The 22,888-nt window shown below is 43.0% G+C and overlaps 2 long non-coding RNA genes across 3 annotated transcripts in view; one reads left to right on the top strand and one right to left on the bottom strand.

The window, feature by feature from the left end:
- LOC120100684 (uncharacterized) overlaps positions 1 to 3,752 on the bottom strand; it is a 29,262-nt gene extending 25,510 nt beyond the window's left edge. Inside the window, exon 1 of the long non-coding RNA XR_005500542.2 lies at positions 3,460 to 3,752. This is a non-coding gene — a long non-coding RNA (uncharacterized LOC120100684). The remainder of the gene's footprint in view (positions 1 to 3,459) is intronic.
- LOC102553770 (uncharacterized) overlaps positions 2,914 to 22,888 on the top strand; it is a 37,984-nt gene continuing 18,009 nt past the window's right edge. Inside the window, exons 1-2 of one of the 2 annotated variants that reach the window (XR_001836555.3) lie at positions 2,914 to 3,031; positions 10,281 to 10,379. This is a non-coding gene — a long non-coding RNA (uncharacterized LOC102553770). The remainder of the gene's footprint in view (positions 3,032 to 10,280; positions 10,380 to 22,888) is intronic. The other variant, XR_005500541.1, reaches the window with a different exon arrangement.

The following is a 22,888-nucleotide window of genomic DNA, read 5'->3' on the forward strand; positions in this document are numbered from 1 at the left end:
AGTAGCCAAGGCATTTCAAAAGTAAGCTAGTGCGTGTGTGTGTGTGTGTGTGTGTGTGTGTGTGTGTGTGTGTGTGTGTGTTCATTCGAGGATCAAACGAGCTCCTGGGCAGATGGCTGCAAGTGCGTGACCCACCAGGAGCACAAAACAGAGTAGCTAAAACCTCAACACTACAGGTTCTCTCTGTGTGGCCTTGACTGTTCTGTAACTCACTATGTAGATCAGGCTGGACTCAGATTCTCGGAGACCTGCCTGCTCCTGCTTTCTGAAATGCTGGGATTAAATGTGAGAGCCCCTATGCCAGACTCAACATTTGTTTTCTTGGTTATAGTCACTCTGATTGAGGTGAGGTGGAATCTCAGAGGAGGTATAATTTGTCGTTCTCTAATAGCTAAAAACGTTGAACACTGTTTTTGAAATATTTATTAGCCATTTGTATTTCTTCCTGTAACTTCAGTTCCCTTGCTCATTTATCTACAGGATGATGGGTGGTAGGGTATTTAATTTTAATTTTTAAATAAATCCTACGTGTCAATCCTCTGTAAGATGTATAGTTAGCAGGAATTTTTCCCATTCTGCAGACTATACTTTTCTTCATTTTCATGGCTTCCTTGGCTGCACAGATTTTTTTTTACCATAATGCCATTCCACTTTTCAGTTCTCAAGCTGTCACCAGAGCTCTTGCCCTCCATCTCAGAAAGACTTCACTTCCGTATCCTTAAGTATTGTTCCTGTGTTCTCCTCTAGAAGTTTCAGATTTTATACTAAAATGTTTGATTAATTTTGAATTTATTTTGTGAATAATGAGTGATTTAAAAACTAGTTTTATTCTTCTATGTGTGAATAAGCAGTATTTTGCTAAATGGGAGAAAAAAACTGAAAGCATTTCGTGAGTTATATGAAGGTACTCTCTTAGCTAGGGTTTCATTGCTGTGGAGAGACACCATGACTAAGGCAACTCTTACAAAGGCAAACGTTTAATTGGGACTGGCTTAGAGCTTCAAACACCATCACAGCATACACCATTATCATCATGGGAAGCATGGCAGTATGCAGGCTGATGAGAGGAGCCAAGAGTTCTACATCTTGATCTACAGGGAGTAGCAGGAGACTCTCTTCTGCCAGCAGCCAGAAGGAGGGTCTCTCTTCTCTCCTGGGTGGAGCTTGAGAACAGATCCCACCCCTGCAGTGACAAACTTCTTCCAAGGCCACCCTTTCTAATAGTGCCACTCCCCACGGGCCAAGCATATTCAAACTACCACAGGTACTCAAAGGTTTCTGATCTGTCCACTCTCGTTCAGTGTAAGCCTTAAAGTCTTAGCAAGAGTGATATGGCAAGAGAAAGAAATGAAAAGCACACAAATAGGAAAGAAAGAAGTCAAATCATTCCCATTAGAAAATGTCATAGTCTTACACTTGGGAGACACTAAAGGCTGCAGAAAACTGCTAGGCCTGACAAACACTTTCAGCGAAGTAGCAAGATACAAAAGTAACTTTAAAAAATCAGTAACTTTCCTCCACACAGAAAGTAATTTGCTTACAATAAATTAGGGGGAAATACACTATTTGTAATACCTTGGAGAATAACAATAACTTAGAACTAAACCTAAGGAAGTGAAAGACTTCTAGACTGAATCTAAAGGACTGAGGAGGAAACAGAAGAATCAAGAAGGAACAGTTTCCGTGCTTATGGACTGGAAGAATTAACGTTGTGAAAATGGCTGTGTGCCAAAAGCTATGTAGAGTTCATCTCCATCAAAATTTCAATAACATTCTTTACAGAGCTAGAAAAAAAATATCCCTCATACCCATCTGAAACACACACGCACGCACGCACTCACATACACTAACCAAATCAATCCTAAGCAGAAAGGACAATGTTGTAAGTTTACCTTGCCCCACCTCAAATTATACTTCAGAATTGCAGTAATGAAGCCAGCTCGGTGCCAGCACAGTACCGACACTGTGGACGGCCATTTTCACATTAGCACTTGTGTTCAGTGCTCACCAGTGCTGTGGGTATACAGTTGATACTTATTACCTGATAACCAGGTTTTCCATTGGTCTTTATTCGGTGATCCTCTCGGCTAACTCCGGACAAATGGTTCAGCAGGCAAAGGCACTCGTATACACTTGGAGAACTGAGTCCTCCAAGTCATCCTCTCACTTCTACACATGCTCTCCCACACATATGTAAACAACACTTAAAAACAACTAATAATGATGATGATGACGACGACGACGATGATGACGATAATAATAATAATAATAATAATAATAATAAGTGTAATAAAAAATTTAAAGTATTGACCAGGATAGGGTTGTGATTTTGAATAGTCTCCTGGAGAGGTCTGTCCGTAAACAGTAGTCTTGGGCACAATGGCCTAAGCAGCTGTGTGTTCACCTTAGCCAGTGTTTCCCCATCTTCCTAATACTGTGACCCTTTAACACAGTCCTTTGTGTTATGGTGATCCCTGTGCATAAAATTATTTGTGTTGCTACTTCATAAGTATCATTTTGCTACTGCTACGAATCATACTGTAAATATCTGTGTTTTCCGATGGTCTTAGGTGACCCCTGGGAAAGGGTTCTTAGCCCTCGAAGGGAGTCGAGACTCCCAGGTTGAGAACCACTTATCTCAGCCGTCCATTGCTGAGTCATGGTCTCCGTATTCAATAGAGGGCAGCATGAAGACCATGGCAGAGAGCTCATTCGCTGGGGTGTGGCTTGAAGGTTAGGTAAGAACTAACCTGAGAAAGGTGACTGAATACAGAACAGACTAGCTAACCCAGTGGCAGTGTTGCCTGAGAAGGTGGACCCAGAACAGGGGAGAGCAGGAAGAGATAGCTTTATTCAGAGCAAGGAGACAGGACAGCAGCCTGCGTCATTCAGTCTGAAGTCAGGTAGAATCTCGTCACCATGGCAACTTGCTCAGTAGAATACACACTTGGAAAAAATAATCACAATTTAAAAATGGTGCGAATCTGAGCGGCGGACAAAGAGGGACAGGAAACAAAGAGTGGCCACCAAGGTGAGTCTAACCAGGCAAGGCACATCCTGCTTCGGAATCAGGCATCGCTGAACACTACACCACGGTCTCCCTCAGTCCACCCACAGAACAGCTCAGGCTTTGACACAATGTTTCCATTCTCTTTTCTGAGTTCTGTCCCATTGTCTAATTTGCTCTCTCACCGGAGGATTTGCCAAAGATTCACATTGTGATTGGCTAATGTGGAGACACAAACACAGTAAAAACAGGTTTGCTCGCCTTGGCTATTTGTTGCCTCTTTGTCCTTAGGCTCTGGAGACAACCAATAGTAGGTTACAACTCCAGTGTCAATTCAGCCGTTCTGCCACGCATAATTAATCTGATTTTAAGCTTTGCACTGCCTTCCGGAGGCTCTATCCTTTCCCAAACCCCTGTCCAATCTTTGTCCACGCTTCTCTCAGTTTACTTACTCTGCAGTTTCATCTCAGGGATCCTTGGATGGTCCTGATGGAGAAAAACAGGAAATGAGCAGGGACTGCCACCCGTCATCTGCAGACATTACATCACCTGCCCCTGGCCTTTCTGTCTGCATGGCTTTGATCCTGCCTGGCTCCTTAAAAGCTCTTGTTTTTGCTGTTAGCATTTTCCAGGAGCCTCTTTGGGTCTTGGGATGTCACCTCCCTGGCATGATTCCTTCAGGCTTGTGTCATCCCTTGTGTTTGTCTTTGACTAAATGCATCCCGACTCCTCCCTTTTTTCCTCTGAAGGAACAATGTTATACCACTGGTATTTTATCAGTCTCTCCCTGAGTTCCTGATTAAAGCATCTTCCCTGGTAGAGCCTCGGGCAATGAGATCAGCTCTGTTTTTCTGGCTTCTGTCCTGAGCCTTCAGCTGCCCAGACCACACACTTCCAGACAGTTGAGAACCCAAGAGCTTGACTTAAAAATGCAGCCCTAATCTAGGGTCTGAAATTAAAACAAAAAAGAAACCCTGGGATTAGTAAGGAAAATAAAGATACTTACAAACTCATATTTCCTTGACCACCTGGGGTATATACGATGGAAAATGGTTGATCACACCCTCACTCTCAGCTTATCGAATCTCTAAGAGCAAAACATTTCCTACTAACTTTGTGTGCACATGTGTGCACGAACGCATGTGTGTACACTCATGTGCACACAAGTAATGTATGTGCATACGTATGGATATGTTTGTACTGAGAAAAAGCACACGAGAGTCCCGCTATATAGCCCAAGGGTGCAACTCCATACCTGTCTAAAAGCATTGATTTTTAGCAATGTCCTCAGCTTTTTCTGAGATAGCTCAAGATACTCTAAGCAACCACTTCCACGGAGGCCAGAAGAAAGAAAGCACCGGCTAGATTGCTGGCTGAGATGAATTTGAAAGTCAAAGGCTAGCTGTCTGTTTGGGCCATTTTGATACCATGAATAAGAACCCTCCTAACTTAATCTTACTTTGTTTTAACGTTTTGTATGTATGGGTATTTCATTTGCATCTGTGTTTATATACTACATGCATGCAGTGCCAAGGAGGCTGGAGGGGGGCATTAAATCCCCAAGGACAGGAGTTACAAATGTTTTTAAGCCACTATCGGGTGTAAGGAGTCAACCCATGTCCTCTAGAACAGAAGTAGGTGTCCCTAACTGCTGAGCCACCTTTTCAGCCCTAAAACCCTAAAACCCTAAAAATTTTAAAAGAATCTTTCAGACTTGCTCTGAAGGAAGCCAGCGTTGGAAGAAACAAGACTCTAAATGTCAGTAAGGAAATCCTGAGATGCAGAAGCAGAGTTTCTCGCTACAGTGGTCAGTACTGCATGGTCTGTCTTTTGAGGATTTTGTAGTGTGTGTGTTACATACGCAGTGATAGGTATTAGAGCTTTGACTGCGGACATGCATCTCACATGCAGGCAGGCATCTTTCTCTCAATCCTCTTAATATCCTCATTCAGCTAGCCTCACTATACAAGATCTTACATGGCTTGATTCCATAGGCAAACCAACTTGGCATAACAATACCAGCTGTGGTGTTGAAAACAGCAAGTGAATACATTCCCTGTGTCCTTCCCCGCGAAAGATGCAGGCTCTGGTACTAACCACTTTTCCCATTCCATGGAGATTCTCTGCGCGTTTATATGTGTGCATGTGTGTGAGAGTGTGCATGTGCCGGCATGCATGTGAAGGTCAGAGGTCAGAGGTGAGAAGTCAGAGGTCAGCCTTCAGGTGCTAGCTACCTCGCTTTTTGGACCCAGGATCTCTCGTTAGGCTGTCCCCCATTAGGCTAGGCCGGCAGTCCAGCAAGCCCCAGAGGCATTCACCTGTCTCTCCCTCAGCAGCACTTGGGCTTGCAAGCACTTGCCAGCACACCCAGCTTGGTTGCCTGGGCCCATGCAGCAGATACTCCACCAACAGAGCTGTGTCCTCGGATCCCTCCACAGAGATCTTGAAAACTTCCCATTCAGTTTAGGGCAACACAGAACTACAAGAATGAGTCAGGCATTCCAGGACAAGAACGGCCAGCTCTGTCTTCACTGGGGCTCTAATTTAAGACCTGATGTCCATGAATTATTTATCACCCCAAATCCAAATCACCTGTTACTCTGTCACGATTTCTCACTGAGTTTCACCGACTGGAAATTGGAAATGTCTTTTTTCCCTTTGCAGGGTGTGAAGACCATGGGTTTATGGGTCTGGGGGATTTTTTTTTTTACTCATACAACTTTCTTTTGTATAATATTTTAATTTTTTGCAGCTACAACGTGGGTTATACTGGGATATCTTGGAAGACTGATTTTTGTTTGCAGTTCTAGCAAGAACTTTCCGCCTGTACTCCTGCCTTTGACCTATCGACCTATTTAGCATTTCACTTGAATCAATGTGGATCGTCATCCCAAAGCTCCAGAAGCCCCTAAATATCCTTCTAACACTTCAGATTTCCATAAAGATTCTAGATCTCTCATAGGGAGCCTTCGAGGTGCTCAAAAAGAGGTTTCTTGTAGTAACATTGTAGGTTTACAGAACGTATTTGTCTGTGTATTCAGTGACTCGTCTTACCGTGCTCCACGACCAGAACATCTTAAGAACAACAAGAGCTAACTTTAGGAAGTAAGGGTTTATTTCTGTTCATAGCTTGAAGGCAAAGTCCGTTGAGGTTTGGTCTTGCTATCTATTGTGATGCTAAGACCTGGAGTCTGCTCAGTGACCTAAGTGACCCTGCTCCCAATTGTTTCTGACTGGTTAATCAGAAAGCCAACAGCTGGGCAGAAGAGACACAGGTGCAGTTCAGGTTTCTTGGGGTCTGAGGAGAACCATGGGGAGGAAGAAGGAAGAGGAGAGGTAAGCAGCTATGGATAAGGTCATGAGAACATGGCTGGCCCTGAGAGCTGGCCAATTGGAGTTACGATCAGCAGAGATGAAACAGTGACGACTCAGGGTTATGAATAGGAAGGCAGATTCTAACAATACAGAGGGCAGGCTCTTGTGCTGTCTAAGGCTGATTGTAAACACAAAGGTTGTGTGCGCCTTTTATCTGGGCACCAAATGGTCTAAGGTGGGGTAGGAATTCTGGTTTGGGATTAAAATTTTATACAGCAAAAGTCCCATCACGGAGAGGAAGGCATGGTGGCGGAAGTGTGGCCCAGCTGGTCACAGTGCAGGAAGCAGAGAAAGACGGAGATGGCACTCCAGTCAACTTTCTTCTTTTTGTGTAGTCCTCACCCCGTAGGATGCTCCCATCACTTATCAGATATTCTGTATATCAGATATTTACATTACAATTCTTAAGAGTAGCAGCATTATACTTATGAAGAAGCAATGAAATAATTTATGGTTGAAGGGTCACCAAACATGAGGAGCTGTGCTAAAGGGTTCAGTGTTCTGGGAGGGAACAGTTTATGGTTTAGAGATACCCAGCTTTTGGTCACGCCTCACATAAAGGAGTGAGAGACGACTGGTTCTCCCATCGACCCCATTCATGAGAGACCCAACCCTTGTAGCCAAATTACCTCCTCAAATGTCCCCCTGTGAAGACCATCATTTGGCTTTTAGTATGTGCATCTTGAGGGATCACCAACATCTAGCCCATTACAGACCCTTTAGTTCTCGTGCCCACAGATGATAATTCACCAAGCCCTCTCATATGAGGAATGAGCCTGGACCGTGACTACTTTAGCCTGAAGGAACGGTTAACACAGCGACTCACACAGACTGTGTCGTGATGCTGTGAAAGATGGCACAATTTTTTTAGTAAGAAGCAACAATTTCCTCTGAATCTAGAAGCTTAAAACTTCCCCATGCAGAGAAAGGGCAATCAGAGGGCATTGGCAAAGGAATCGTTTTCATCGCCAACCAGTCATTTTTATTAACAGATAGAAAAGAACATTTGGCTTGGCTTACGGGAAAAGGTCGCTCTGTCTAGAAACAATAATTAGTAAAATTTGATCCACAAAGAAAGATTCTGGCACCAAGTGTTCTGAGAACAACAGCCATCAGGAGCCTACACAGATCACCTGGGAACATAAAGCTGCCCAATCTTGCTAGCCGAGGGTAACTGACTATTCTTTGGGAAGCACAAACGGAAACGGATGTCAGGACTCACTGTGTAGATGTCACAGGTTTCGAAATATGCCGTGTGTTGCAAATTGTACTTAGTTCCCACTAATAATTTCAGTCATTTTTAGTTACTTTCCTATATCAAGATACCCCAGAGAAGTGACTTAAGAAATAATTTGTTTTTATAAATTTATTAACTTATCTCAGGCTTTAAGAAGGAATGCAGTCCATGATGCTGGGGAAGGTGTGCTTGAAGGGGTGCAGGGTACCAGTCATAGAGCATCCACAGTCAGGAAGTAAAGAGAGGTGAAGAGTTGGAGGCTCTGCCCGCTTTTTAGTGGTCTGTGGAGAAGCTCTGCCCACATCCAGAGTGTATTTTCCCTCCTCAGTCAAACCTCTCTGGAAATACCATCACATCCAAGAAGATGTGTGTCTCATAGGTGAATCCAAATACACACACACACACACACACACACACACACACACACTGATAATTCGTTTACTGGGTATTACACTCAAGAGTTCCCTATGGTGGAATTTAATTGTGCCAACTTGGTATGATTTAAACTCATGACGAAAACTGCTGTCTGTGCGCGTGTCTCTGAGGGTTTTGCTTGATTGGGTTCACCAAGGTTCACTGAAGACCCTCCCTAAATACAGGTGACAGCATGGGCTGGGGTCCTGAACTGAACAACAAAAAGAAAGTAAGCTGAGCACCTCCTTCATCTCTTGTGGCCTGCTGCCCCCCGACCCCCCACCCCCCACCCTTGCCTCCACATCTTCCCTGCCCTGGTCAGATAAATCCTTCCTTCTCAAGTTGCTCCTGTCAGGTTTTGCTTGGTTGTGTCTTTGTGTTTGCTTTTTCATAGCAATAAGGCAGCAGCTAACACAGTTGTATTCATTATGAAAGATACAAGTCAGGAGCTACCGCATGGAGCCTTGTGGTAAAATTAATTCAATAGTCTAGCTAGCCAGTATAAACACACACGCACACACGCACACTCGCGCGCGCGCGCACACACACACACACACACACACACACACACACACAATCCTGGTATTTTATTTGCAAGCTGTAATCCTAGGCTGGGCAGGTTTTGGAACTGTTCTAACTCACACCCCAGCCGTATGTCCCTTGTTACTTGCTGCTTCTCCTGGGCCCATGCTCATGGTGGCCTCCTCTCTTTGTCCCCTCTTTCCTCTGCCCTTGTCTCTCCCGAGACCCCTCACTCAATCCTCAAGTCCTGCTTTCTCTCTCTACCGCCCAATCACAAGCTTTAGTCTCTTATTGATCAATTAACTTGGGGAGCAAGGTTCACATAGCATTAATTGCTATACATGAGGATATCTTCTCATTGGGGGACAACCAGATCTTGGGGGGCCAGTATTTAGCATTTAAATACATAACAGCACCGAACAAGGCCAACACCTTCTATCAGCCCTCATTCTATAGAAGGAAACTAGGCTCTTGGCTTCCTGGTCAGAGCTGGAATTTAAGCAGAGGCTTTCTGACTCCTAGGTCAACGTTCTTGACCGTTATGCAACCATCAGCACAGCATAGAAATAAAATGAACAAGAGGATCACAGGGCACACCCAAGGCAGACCAGCCTTCTCCTCTATTCAATATCTGGGGGAAAAAAGAAAATGATCTTGAAATTTTGAAAACTCTCAAATGACTGAACTCAAAATAGTAAAGCAGGGAAGCCTTTGACCAGCTTTAGAAACCCTACACACTCCTCGGATTCTGCCACTGAAAGCTACCCTGGGCCTTTCTGGTCTATTTTTAGATCTTAACTGGCACCGTTTCCTGGATCTGTGGATAGGTTTGAACATCTTTCTGAGGTGTTCAGATCTAAGTCCTTTTTCTTTTTAACCCAGAAAGAAAGCTAGCTAAAAATGGAGGCAAAAACATACAAAATAAGAGTCTACCATTTAAGCAGCAAGAGGGCGCACATATACGAACACACTGGGGCTTTGTTGTGGCTGTCCTTCTTGTAAGGTGGAACCCCTCAGAAACCTCACACACTCTGACCTAAGTCTGGGATCTGAAGTTCCTATGAGTTTCCTAGTGCCCCTTCTAAATTGCATCTGAAACCCCAATAGACGTGGGAGACAAACTGTGAACACTCCTTGTGTGTTGACCCTGGTTTAGCAGCTGCACCGACTTCCAAAGACTCATTTGTGACTGTGATGGTTTGTCTATGTTTGGCTCAAGGAATGGCACTATTAGGAGGTGTGGTCTTGTTGGAGGAAGTTTATCACTGTGGGGTGGGCCTTAATACCCTCATCCTAGCTTCCTGGAAGCCAGTCTTCTCCTAGCAGCCTTCAGATGAAGATATAGACCTCTCAGCTCCTATGCCTGCCTAGATGCTGCCATGTTCCCTCCTTGATGATAATGGACTGAACCTCTGAACCTGTAAGAAGCCCCAAGACTTATAAGAGTTGTCTTGGTCATGGGGTCTGTTCACAGCAGTAAAACCCTAACTAAGACAGTCGCTCAGTCCAATACCAAAAGGCACGAGTGGACGCACATGCTAGAAATTGAAGGTGAACTGAGCTCATGAGTTCTGCTCACCAGTGAATCCTGGGGTCAGGTCTGTTCTTAGGTCTCATTTGTTGTGGTTAGTAGTCCAACTCTAGGGTCATTTGTCTTCCTAATGAAGTGCTTGGCTCACTCATAGTTGGGGAAGAACCATCATGCTTTGCTTCTCAATCCTTTAGGCACAGCCTCTCAGGCAACACATGCTAACTTGCATCACCCTAGGTCTGGAACCATGAGTGGAATCTTCACCTCCTGTAATAAACATGGAAAGAAAAGAGGTAAGAACAAGCAACCTTACCCTGTCCTACTCAGTGGGTTCTGGCTATGTGGCTACCCAGGCAGAAAGTAAGGATGACATTTTCCTGATGAATGCGAAGACCTAACTGCTCCCAGATATTACCTGCCAGAGTTATATTCCTTTAAGTTATACCTTCTTTATACTATCATAATTGTGTGTGTGTGTGTGTGTGTGTGTGTGTGTGTGTGTGTGTTCCAATTCATCCTCCTGCTCTATTCCACTGTGGTTAGCAGCACATGTGACCCTTTTCCTATCACTACCTTCCTGAGTGGTCTAATAGGAGAGTAGATAGGAGGACATTTTCTTTTCTTCATATTAAAATTTTTTGGGAAGATAATTCACATCTTTTGTTAGAGTTATTCAGAGTTGACCATTTTTGCTAGCATTAAAAACGATGCCTTTATAAAAGTGAATATTCTTATAAATATAGAATTGACTGTGTGTGTGTGTATGTGTGTCTGTATTATTGTGTGTACAGGGTGTGTGTGTGTCTGTATTATTGTGTATATGGTGTGTGTGTATTATTGTGTGTATGGTGTGTGTGTGTGTGTGTGTCTGGATTATTGTGTGTATGGTGTATGTGTGTCCAATGACACACACGTGGACCCACAATAAGACATCAGGTGTCTTCCTCCATTGATCTTAATACTGTCTTAAAGCAGGATCTTTGGCTGTCCTGGAAGCTAGGCAGGGTGACCATTGATCATTTGGACTCTCTGCCTGTGTCTGACCCTCAGTTCTGGGGTTACATGGTAGCCACACCCAGCTTTTCACATGAATGTTTGGGACTCGACCTTAGACATACCAGTCATTATGCTTGAAAACCAAGTGCTTTTATCCATTGAGCCATCTCCCCAACCCCTAAACTTGACTTTTGTTTACAGATTTTTACAACCTCATACTTGTCAAACTTTTTTATTAACCACAATATTTTTGGCCAAATTTGGTTTACTTTCTTGGAAAATTATACTGTCTGCCAATAGTGCTTCTTGTTTTTTTCCTTTCTGCCTTAATGTACCAAGCCAGAGCTCTACAACAAAGCTGACTGAATGCAATGAGACTACAGCCGATTCCACAGCATCATTGTGACTTTTTGAAAATTAGGGCTTTCGGCCGCGGCAGCCATCTTCCAGTAACTCGCCAAAATGACAAACACAAAGAAGGAAGAAAGGCACTCAGTATACGTTCTCTAGACCTTTTAGGAAACATGGAGTTGTTCCTTTGGCCACATGCATGCGAATCCACAAAGGGTGATATTGTAGACATCAAGGGAATGGGCACTGTCCAAAAAGGAACGCCCCGTACGAATTACCACGGCAAAACCAGAAGAGTCTACAATGTCTCTTGACCGGGCATCATTGTATCTGGTCAAGAGAATCAAAGTGTGAATCGAACACATCAAACACTCAAAGAGCAGAGACAGCTTCCTGAAGCGGGTGAAGAAGAACAATCAGAAACAAATGGAAGCCAAAGAGAAGGGCACCTGGGTTCAGGTGAAGCGCCAGCCTGCACCACTGGGAGAAGTCCTGAGCTGCTGGAGCCCATGCCATATGGATTCATGGCCTAATGGGGGAAAAAAAAGAAATAAAGGACCTGACTGCAAAGTCTTTTCCTTAAAAGAAGAAAAGAAAAAGAAAATTAGGACAATTAAGGTCTAATTTACTAGCTTACACCCAGTAAAAGTCATCTTGCATAGATGTATATACAGATATATTTTTTTTTTCCTGAGTCAGGGTTTCTCTGTGTAGCTCTGACTGTCCTGGAACTCACTCTGTAGACCAGGCTAGCCTTGAACTCTGAGATCTGCCTGCCTCTGCCTCCTGAGTGCTGAGTGTCATTACTTTGAGTAACTGAGTGCCATTTCATTTTAAGGCAGTAACATGATTCAATTTTATCTATTCACCAGTTTACAGACATCTGGGTTGTCTCCTGTTTGGACCAGCTATGAGTAAATCTGCTGCAGATATTCATATACAAGATTTTTGTGGACATATGTCAAAATTTATTTTGAGTAAATACCTAGCAGTAGGGTTGCTGCAATACACCATACATGTAAATTTAACTTTAGAAGAAGTTGCCAAAAACGCTTTCCAAAGTTGTCATACCAGCAACGTGGCAATGGATGAGAGTTTTAGTTTGTCTGTAATCTTTGCCAGTACTTGCTTGATATTTTCAGATTTCAAAAATGCCATCTACGCCTATGAGAGAGGAAGAGAGACAGAGTTCATGTGTATGCAGACGCACCACAGGTCAGGGTTATACATGTGTGCTCATGTGTGTAGAGACTAAAGGTCACTGTCGGGTGTGATTTCTCAGGTTCTGTTCATGGTGTTTTGGAAGACAGGGTGTCTCACTAGGATGTAGGCCTCACTGACCAGGCTGAAGGTAAGCCTGGAATCTGCTGTCTCCTCCTACTCATGGTAGGATTGCAAACACAGCCGCTCACCTCCTTGGGAATTGCTAGTACACAGCACCTCTCTTGGAATTTTGGGGGTGCTGGAGGAGCTCAACCCTCATGCCTGGTAAACACTTTACTTAACAGTGAGCTGTTCCCCTTGGCCCATGTTCCACTGAATGCTCTTTCTAGAACATTTTTATGGGGCAAAGAATGGATGGGGGTTCTATTGCCTCGCTGCTTTTACAGTTTCTATGATCTATTTCTGACCACGGATCACTTCTGATACCAAATGTGTGGGCTTCTCCCACACTAACACCAAAAACACCCAATTCTTCAATTTTCCAGATGCCAAATGGTGACAAACAATTCCAAGAAATTCTTAAATTAACCTCTCAGAGTTAGTGTCAGAACCCACACAACACTGCCTTTAGTGCACGTGTCAAGGTGGAGCTCAGGTGCATCTGACCAAAAGTTCCCAGGATCCATTGCCTGGGTTTAAGTATTTGTTATAACAGCTCTCAAAACTCAGGAAACTACCTTGTATCTTACAAAGGATATACCCAAAAAGCAGTCAGGTAGATACTAATTCATAGGGTAAAGAATGAGAGGGTGCAGGTGGTCCATGCACCCTACAGGGGACCAACTTCTCTCCATCCTATGCTTATGGATTAGAATAATCAATATTGTCAAAATGTCCATACTACTTAAAGAAACCCCTGTTGAAATGTGTGTAATGTTCTTCATAGGCACAGCAAGACAATCCTGAAGTTACTGCAGATAGAGCACTGAGTAACATCAACAGGCTTCATATCTAAATCTAAAACATACTACAAACCTATTGTAGCTTAAACAGCATGGCACTGTTACCACAAAACATACAGGCTAATGTGGCAGTTTGAATATGCTTGACCACTATTAGGAGGTGTGGCGTTGTTGGAGGAAGTGAGTCACTGTGAGATTCTATGCTTAAGCTGTGTCCAGGGCAGAAGAGGTGCTCCTCCTGGCTGCCTTTAGATCAAGATGTAGAACTCTCAGCTCCTCCACCACCATGCCTGCCTGCACGCTGCCATGCCTCCCACCATGATGATAATGGACTGAATTTCTGAACCTGTAACCCAGCCCCAATTAAATGTTTTCTATATAAGAGTTGCCTTGGTCACAGCGTCTCTTCACAGCAATAAAACCCTAATATATCCAATGAAATTAAATAAACACAAACATATTTGCAGACCACTGACTTAAGGCAAAGCTTCAAGGATCATGTTGGGAAAAGCTGTCTTTTCAGGAAATGCTATCAGGTAAACTATGTAAAAGAATGAAATTAATATGTTATATAAAAATGAATAACCATGGGGTTGGGGATTTAGCTCAGTGGTAGAGCACTTTCCTAGCAAGCTCAAGGCCCTGGGTTCGGTCCCCAGCTCCGAAAAAAAGAAAAGAAAAAAATGAATAACCATGAAACTACTAGAAAACAGTTGGGAAACTGGTCTAGGTTTTTTTTTAAAGCTGTAACTAAAAACACAGGCAACAAAGATAAAAATGGACAAGAGTATATCAACACAAAAGACTGTGCCCAGAGTGGAGGAAGTATGCAACAGAGTCAAGAGATGATCTATAGAATGGGAGAGGTTGGGGTTGGGGATTTAGCTCAGTGGTAGAGCGCTTGCCTAGGAAGCGCAAGGCCCTGGGTTCGATCCCCAGCTCCAAAAAAAAGAACCAAGAAAAAAAAAAAAAGAATGGGAGAGGTTCTACAGCTCAGGGGTTAGAGCCCTGGTCCTACAGAATGAGAGAAAATTCTAACCATCTAACCAAGGGTTACTCTCTAGGAGACAGAAAGGAATCAAAACAATGTAAACAGCACCCCACTAACCATCACAATGCAACGTTAAAGTGGGAAAAAGAACTAAGTACACAATTCCTCATAGACAAACAGATGACCAGCACACACAAAAGATGCAGATGTCACTAATCAGGGAGATGGACACAGATGAAAACTGCAAGATGCGTCACTTCGCCCTGGCTAAACACGACCCTCATCAAAATCATAGTAAAGGCAACAAATGCAGCCAAGGAGGTGGACAAACTCATACACTGTTGACAGGAACGTAAACTAGTTCAGCCACCATGGAAAACAATAGTAGGCTCTGAAGCCACTGGTCTAACCTGGCAACCCCAGAACTCAATGTGCATCCAGAGGCCAGCTTGGTGTGTGTACACTCCTGTGCCTGCTGTAGCATAGCAGAAATGTGGGCTCAACCTAAGTGCACATCAGCATATCTTCCTTGTTTGCTTGCGGTTTCACAGTTTAAAGCTTTGACTAGTTTTGAGTTGATCATGTCAATACACACTTTTAACTAAAATATAATTATGTCAGTTTCTCCTTGCCCTTTCTTCCAGCCCAAGTCCCCTCATTCCAACTCCTTCCATACCCCTGACTCTTTATTGGTAGACTCTTTTTCTTTATTAATATTGTTTTATACATATACACACAATATGTATGTATGTATGTATGTATATATGTATGTATGTATGTATGTATGTATGTATGTACCTTCTGCTGAGGTCATTTTTGTTGTTTTATTGTACATGGTTTCAGGTCTGACCACTTTTGATTGGATAGCCAGTTAGAGGGCTCAACCCTAGGAAAAGCTATTTCTCCCTCTCTACAGTAGTCATCAATTAGTTGCCTGTGGTTACTTGCCTAAGGATAGAACTCTATGAGATTTTTCCCCTTCCCCATTACCATGTCTCTATTCACACACACACACACACACACTGGTTAACTGTTTCACGGCACACTTTTTGGGATTCTGGTTCTTACAGTCTTTCCACCCCCTCTTCTGTGATGTCCCCTGAGCCCTAGATGCAGGTGCTGTAATGAAGATGTATCCATCGAGGCTGGGATTCCCAGACTCCATTGATCTCTGCATTGTAGCCACTTGTTGCTTTCTGCGATGGCCTCCATTTACAGTAGAGAGAAACGTCTTTGATGACGGTATGGTAGCTACACTTATCTATGGGTATAAGGACAGGATTTAGAAGGTAATTAGGAGTTATGCTGGTCTAGAAAATCAGTAATAAATTCTCTTCTAAGATCTATGACCTCCCTAGACTCAATCAGTTAGAGTTCCAGTACCAGGCGTGATTTATTTCCTGTTGAGAGAGCCTTAGTCCCAGAGGGCTGTTGGGTACCACTAATATGTGAGTGCTTACCTTTAACCTCTAACAGGCAATGGAGAGCAACCGCAATAATGTACACCTTACCAGTTTTAATGTGTCCATTAAAGATGTTTAAGTGTCAAACAATTACTATCAACGGCTATGAGTCAGAATTTAGGAGCAGCCTCGCTGGCATGGTGGCTGAATATTTCTATGAGACTGAGGTCAAACAGTCAGGGCAGTGATGACAACAGAGAGGTTGGGGTCAAGCCATCTGTCATAGCAGTAGCCACCCCAGCATTTGTTCACTGTTCAGGACGCCCTCCATGTTCACCTCATGCTCTCTGGAAAACTTCTGCTCCTGCTGGACCTCTGGGCTGAGGGCCTCTTTCTCCTTATATTATGTGAGTCTCCCTCCCGGGATTCCTCACAGCCCCATGGCTTTCTTCGGCTAGAGTAAGAAATAATGGAGACAGCCTAAGAGAGAAAACATGGGTTGGGGGAGTTTTGTTTTGGGAGGTTTTGCTTCTGTTAGTTAGGACACACTTCCTCCAGCAAGGCCACATGTCCTAATCCTCCCCGACTGGGAACCAAGTATTCAAATGCCTGACTTGTTTGAGACATCACTTCAAACTTCCATGGTTTTCTTGTTGACTTTTTTTTTTAGTTAGAGTGAAGTATAGTGGGCTTCTCTGTGAGCTTCTCACCCCTATATGTCAGGGAATCTTGTTCATACTCAAGCTGTACTGCCTTCCCCATCACTCTTCCTCACCTCTGGCTGGGCTTTTTGTCCCCCAGAGTCTTCACTCTTGCACCTCTCTTGGTCGATCTCGCTGTCTCTCTATCTGTCTCACACACAGAGACACACATAGAGATGTAGATGATGGATGGATGGATGGATGGATGGATCAATAGATAGATAGATAGACATATAGATAGACAGACAGACAGACAGATAGGTGTTCTACATATGAGGGAAAGTGTGTGATCTTTTGCCTTTTTCCTTCATTTCCTTCTCTAGTTTCCTCTCTCCTCTTTAGACCTCTTACTGCTTCCAAACCACACGCGCACACACACAAAAACACAAACACATTAAAAAAAACATACACACACTTCTAGATTCTATATATAAGAGAAAATGTAATGTTTACCTTTATGACTCTGGTTTACTTTGCTTAACATGATGACTTTTTGTTACGTCCACTTTCCTTCAAATGATGTAATTTCATTCCTCTTTTCTTCCATAGTCAGATATGATATATTATATGTTTTTAATGTATGTAGGTATTGTGCATATGTGTGTATATATATATATATATATATATATATATGTATCCCATATTTTCTCTATCCATTCATCTGTTGATAACCATCTACCTTGTTTCCACAGCCAAGGCTTTATGCGTTAGCCTTTAAGGCTTATCAATTCCATCAGTCCAACGCATTCCAATTGTTAGAAACCATGCTGTTCTATTGCTTGAAAAGACATCATGACCAAGGCAGCCTTTACAAAGGAAAGCACTTAATTGGGCCTGGATTACAGTTTCAGAGATTTAATCAATTGCCATCATGGTGGAAGGCATGGTTATATGCAGGAAGCATGGTGCTGGAGAAATTGAGAGTTCTACAGATCCTTAGATAGGAGAGAAGGTTGCAGGGGGAGGGGCTGGCTTGGGCTTTTGAAACTCAAGTGTCATGCTTCCTGTAACAGGGTCAAACCTATTCCATTAAAGCCACACCTTCTAAACCTTCCAAATAGTCCCTCTCCATAAGCATTCAATTATATCAAATTATGACAGACCATTTTTATTTAAACCATCACAATGCCTAAACCCATTTCACATTGGGTAGAGATGGATCCACATTTAAGAGAGGGCACAGGTTCAATTCCTTAAGTTTCAAAACTGTTTGTAACTCCAGTTCTAGGAGATCCATTGCCCTTCTCTGGCCCCCTCACATGCTAGTCATGCATGTGGTGTACAGACATATATGAAGACAAAAACATCGGCACACATTTAGGGGGAAAGGCTCCGAATAAATTTCCTATTCAAGGGAAAGAAAGTACAGAGCACAGTGACAGAGGAGGGAACAGGAACGTGTAAGGCAGGGAGTAGAGCCACACCTCTTACATTCATATGTGGCTCTGGGTGCCACACTTGTGACAGCCTCACAGGAAACCTTGAGAGACAGCCCTCAGTGAAGTCATGCCTGAATTCCTGACCCAGAGAAGTCAGGAGGCCACAGATGTGTGTTGAGCGTAGGGTGTTATTACTGCAGGGACCTGCGGCGGCTTACACTCTAGCTAGAGAAACCTGAGTCAGTAGTAGTACGATGCAAACGCCGTGGAAACCTATGATTGGCGGTGACTCTGCACGTGGAATCCTTACTATTTCATGATACCTAGTGAACATGAAAAGCTCCTGCTGGGGTCTCGGCTGCATGTGTTTGGATTCAAATGATACTTGTTATAATTTCGTTTTTGTCTTTGTATGCACAGGCTAGTGAGTCGCCCATACAGATATGAGAGATGCATGAAGTTTAAAAACAAATACCTATGAGATTTCTTCTTCACTGTTTGCTTGCCTGCTTGCTTGTTTTTCTGATATTTCTGAAGACTGAACTCATACTTGTCTTCCCTCCATCACCAAACCAAATCTCCAGCCTTTATTTGTTTTAATCTCATGTATGTATGTATGTATGTATGTATGTATGTATGTATGCATGTACATATGTATTTTGGAGACAGAGTCTTCGAAAGTTGCTAAGGCTAGCCTCCAACTTATGATCCTCTTGCCTTAGCCACTCTGAATAGCTGGAAAAACACATGTATACCTTGCCCAGATTCCTAATGCAAATTTTACTATTGGTCATGGTGTTGCCTTTGGCTACCTCCAACCTCAGGGACCCTTCCCCCCTTTGATTGACTCTGTGCTTGACTGCAGTCTGAGCCACGGTTCTGTGGGGTTCGCACTGAGAAGTGGGTTCCGGAAGAATTCTTATTCTAGACAGCTTAGCTTCCATTTGGACAAAGTAAGATAATGCCACAGACTTTTCTGGCCTCCCATAATCCTCTGCTAACTGTATTATGGAAATGATGGTAATTACCTCAAAGTCCCTGGTGATTCCTATGCCTTTGGTGCTATTCACTGTCAATGCACCTCGGTCAACCAGCTGTCTCCAGGACTTGCCTTTCGTACCAAACCTTTAATGAAACTGGCATTCGTGTCAATAAACTTTGAGCCCATCTTGCTAAGATAATTATCTGGGTCACTCAAATTTCAGCTACTTCAAATAATTATAGCCTTTTAGTCTTGACTAGAAGGTGAGGATTAAAGGAAAAGGAATCAGGGGTCCCCTTGCCCAAGTCAATTAGGAGAAAACACTGGCAGGCTGCAGTTCCAACAGATGATTTGAATACACAGGCCTCTAGCCAGGGCAAGCTTTATAGAGAATAAGTCACTTGCAAACCACACATTTGTTTAGCTGAGCAATGACCTGATGATGTGCAGATACAGTTGTGCCACATTAGGTAAAGGGAATCCCAACTCAAGGGCATGGCCACCAGTCCTCTCTGGTGGCAACAAGGTTCACCAGCCACTGTTGGATCCAAGCCTATGCCTCTATAAACATAACAGCAAGATCTGTGCTGTGGAGGCCAATGCTATGCAGATCCACGGGCTAGAAATGATTATTACTCTCTCCCTAGGCATCTAATCCCCGGCTTAGGAAGACAGGAGCCAGCCCTTACCCACATCATTGTTCCTACAAACACAGCAAAACACACCACAAAAAAAAAATGCTTAAAATGTCCAGGAAAACAAAACAAAACAAAATCCAAATACACAAAGATCTTTGGAGACCAGGAAATTGTAACACATAAATCCTTCTCTTTCCAGAGACAAGGAAGACAAAGCCTTTTATAAATCACCCCTGCCCCCACCGCCATCTCCACCTGTCAGCATTTAAAACTGGAGACTAATGGTAGACAGGCTTCTCCTGCAGGTCGTAATTGCCTTTCCAACAGAGAAGCCATCTCCAGAGCAACGGAGATATGAGCTATGGCTTCAAGCTGGGGCTCCCATGTAAATCACTTGCAGAGAAATTGAAATTTCCCACAAGCGAGCTGCACTGATTCTGTGCGTTAAAAGCATCCCTATCTGGACTCGGGGCTGTAGTATTCTAGCAGCTGCGAAACTGTCTGTATTGTCTGCATTGTGCCTGGAGAGAAGACCGAAATGCTTTGCAACCTGCTCTTAAGGTTGAAAAGAACTGCTCTCACTATTGACAATATACTTCAATAATCACCATTCATCATTTAAAGCGGCCTGTCCACGGCTGCACATGAGAACCCAAGTAATGTAAGAGTGTTTTGTAAACTCTATCCTCCCATTAGCTCTCTTTTCCCCACATTTTCATGCTTTTTTGTGCTAGATATATTTGGTCTTTGACTTATCTTGACTACACAGTTCCAAATTTTTCCATAATCCTTCTGTTTTATTCTTAATAGTTTTGCTACGATTTCTCTCCACTTCCCCAACAGGATCTAGGGTCTGACAGTGCTCATTTTTACTCAGCAACATTATCCATTTTCAATTAATCAATAATTTCCTTGACAACTCATCCCAGGGATGAGACGTGTGAAAACTTAAGGTGGCCAAAATTTGGTGAACCTTTAAAATGGGTCAGATGTTTCAACCAATGACACAGCGTTTGTTGCAAAATCTCTCTACAGAACACATTGTTAGCTCCCCCTTCTCTTATTTCCCTGATCTCTGTGCCTCCCATATACTCAATAACTTTAGGCCCCCTTAAATGTTACCCGAGAGAATTAAAGATTAATAAGAATAATTGTACAAGGACATTCTGTGGAAGCCTCTAGAACCCATTCTCCTCTTTTTATATTAAACAACAAAATCCTGATCTTTGGCAGGCATATGGCTGTCTGGAATAAACTCCGTGTTCCAGGGTTTGTTACAGGTCGGGGAGGCATGAGTCTTGCTCAAACACTAGAATAGAAACAGGAGTTTACTTTGTGAATGTTTGGGGGGAAACCTGGAATTCAGCTGCTCTTGCTACCACACCCTGCTTTCATCCTTCCTTGATCCTGCAGCCCAGCAGACACGACGTAGCCTTCTGGTCAGCTTCTGGGCACAGAGAGTTGAGGACCATTCCCGGGGAGTAGCAGAGGACTCTAGGAAGCTAACCCTGGACTATCTGCCTCCAGGCCTTAAGTGAGAGAGACATACACTTGTCTGTAAGTCACAGTCACTGGGGTGTCTGTCCTTTACTGGGGATTCTGGTCCAGATGATAGGCACACTCTGGTTTTCATTAGTAACAGACGCTGATTTCCATGTTGACTGTATTTATTCAGATCATGAAACTTTTAAGCAACTGTCAAAATCATGTGCTTAGCAAAACGTCTGACTAATTAAAGATCAACTGAAAATTGTCCATTTCCTCTGGATTTTTCCACTTTTGTTGTCTATAGGCTTTTGTAGTAGGATCCGATGACTTTTTAAATTTCCTCAGATTCTGTTGTTTTGTCTCCCTTTTCATTTCTGATTTTGTTAATTTGGATACACTCTCTGTGCCCTCTGGTTAGTCTGGCTAAGGGTTTATCAATCTTATTGATTTTCTCAGAGAACCAGTTCTTGGTTTTGTTGATTCTTTGTATAGTTCTTTTTGTTTCTATTGATTGATTTTGGCCCCGGGTTTGATTATTTCCTGCCGTCTACTCCTCTTGGGTGAATTTGCTTCTTTTTGTTCTAGAGCTTTCAGGTGTGCTGTCAAGCTGCTAGTGTATGCTCTCTCCAGTTTCCTTCTGCAGGCACTCAGAGCTATGAGTTTCCTCTTAGCAATGCTTTCATTGTGTCCCATCAGTTTGGGTGTGTTGTGCCTTCATTGTCATTAAATTCTAGAAAGTCTTTAATTTCCTTCTTTATTTCTTCCTTAACCAAGTTGTCATTGTGTAGAGCATTGTTCAGCTTCCATGTGTATGTGGGCTTTCTGTCCTTTCTGTTGTTATGGAATCCAGCCTTAGTCCATGGTGTTCTAGTAGGACGCATGGGATTATTTCAATCTTCTTTTATCTGTTGAGGCCTGTTTTGTGACCAATTATTCGGTCAATTTTGGAGAAGGTACCATGAGGTGCTGAGAAGAAGGTATATTCTTTTGTTTTAGGATGAAATGTTCTATAGATATCTCAAATCCATTTGGTTCATAACTTCTGTTAGTTTCACTGTGTCTCTAATTTCTGTTTCCATGATCTGTCCATTGATGTGAGTGGGGTGTTGAAGTCTCCCACTATTATTGTGTGTGGTGTAATGTATGCTTTGAGAAAAGTTTCTTTTATAAATGTGGGTGCCCTTGCATTTGGAGCATAAATGTTCAGAATTGAGAGGTTATCTTATTAGATTTTTCCTGTGATGAATATGAAGTGTCTTTCCTTATCTTTTCTCAACAATAAAAGGACTTCTGGGGGAATCACCATCCCTGACCTCAAGCTGTATTACAGAGCAATAATGATAAAAATTGTATGGTATTGATACAGAGACAGGCAGGTAGATCAATGGAATAGAATTGAAGACCCAGAAATGAACCCACACAACTATGGTCACTTGATCTTTGACAAAGAAACTAAAACCATCCAATGGAAAACAGACAGCATTTTCAACAAATGGTGCTGGTTCAACTGGAGGTCAGCATGTAGAAGAATGCAAATCAATCCATTCTTATCACCCTGTACAAAGATCAAATCCAACTGGATGAAAGATGTCCACATAAAAACAGATACACTGAAACTAATAGAAGAGAAAGTAGAAAAGAACCTCGAACGCATTGGCACTGGGGAAATATCCTGAACACAACACCAATGATTTATGCTCTAAGATCAAGAATTGGCAAATGGAACCTCGTAAAATTGCAAAGCTTC

Source organism: Rattus norvegicus, chromosome 2 (genome assembly GCF_036323735.1).
Source record: "Rattus norvegicus strain BN/NHsdMcwi chromosome 2, GRCr8, whole genome shotgun sequence".
In the NCBI taxonomy this organism is placed as follows: Eukaryota; Metazoa; Chordata; class Mammalia; order Rodentia; family Muridae; genus Rattus; species Rattus norvegicus.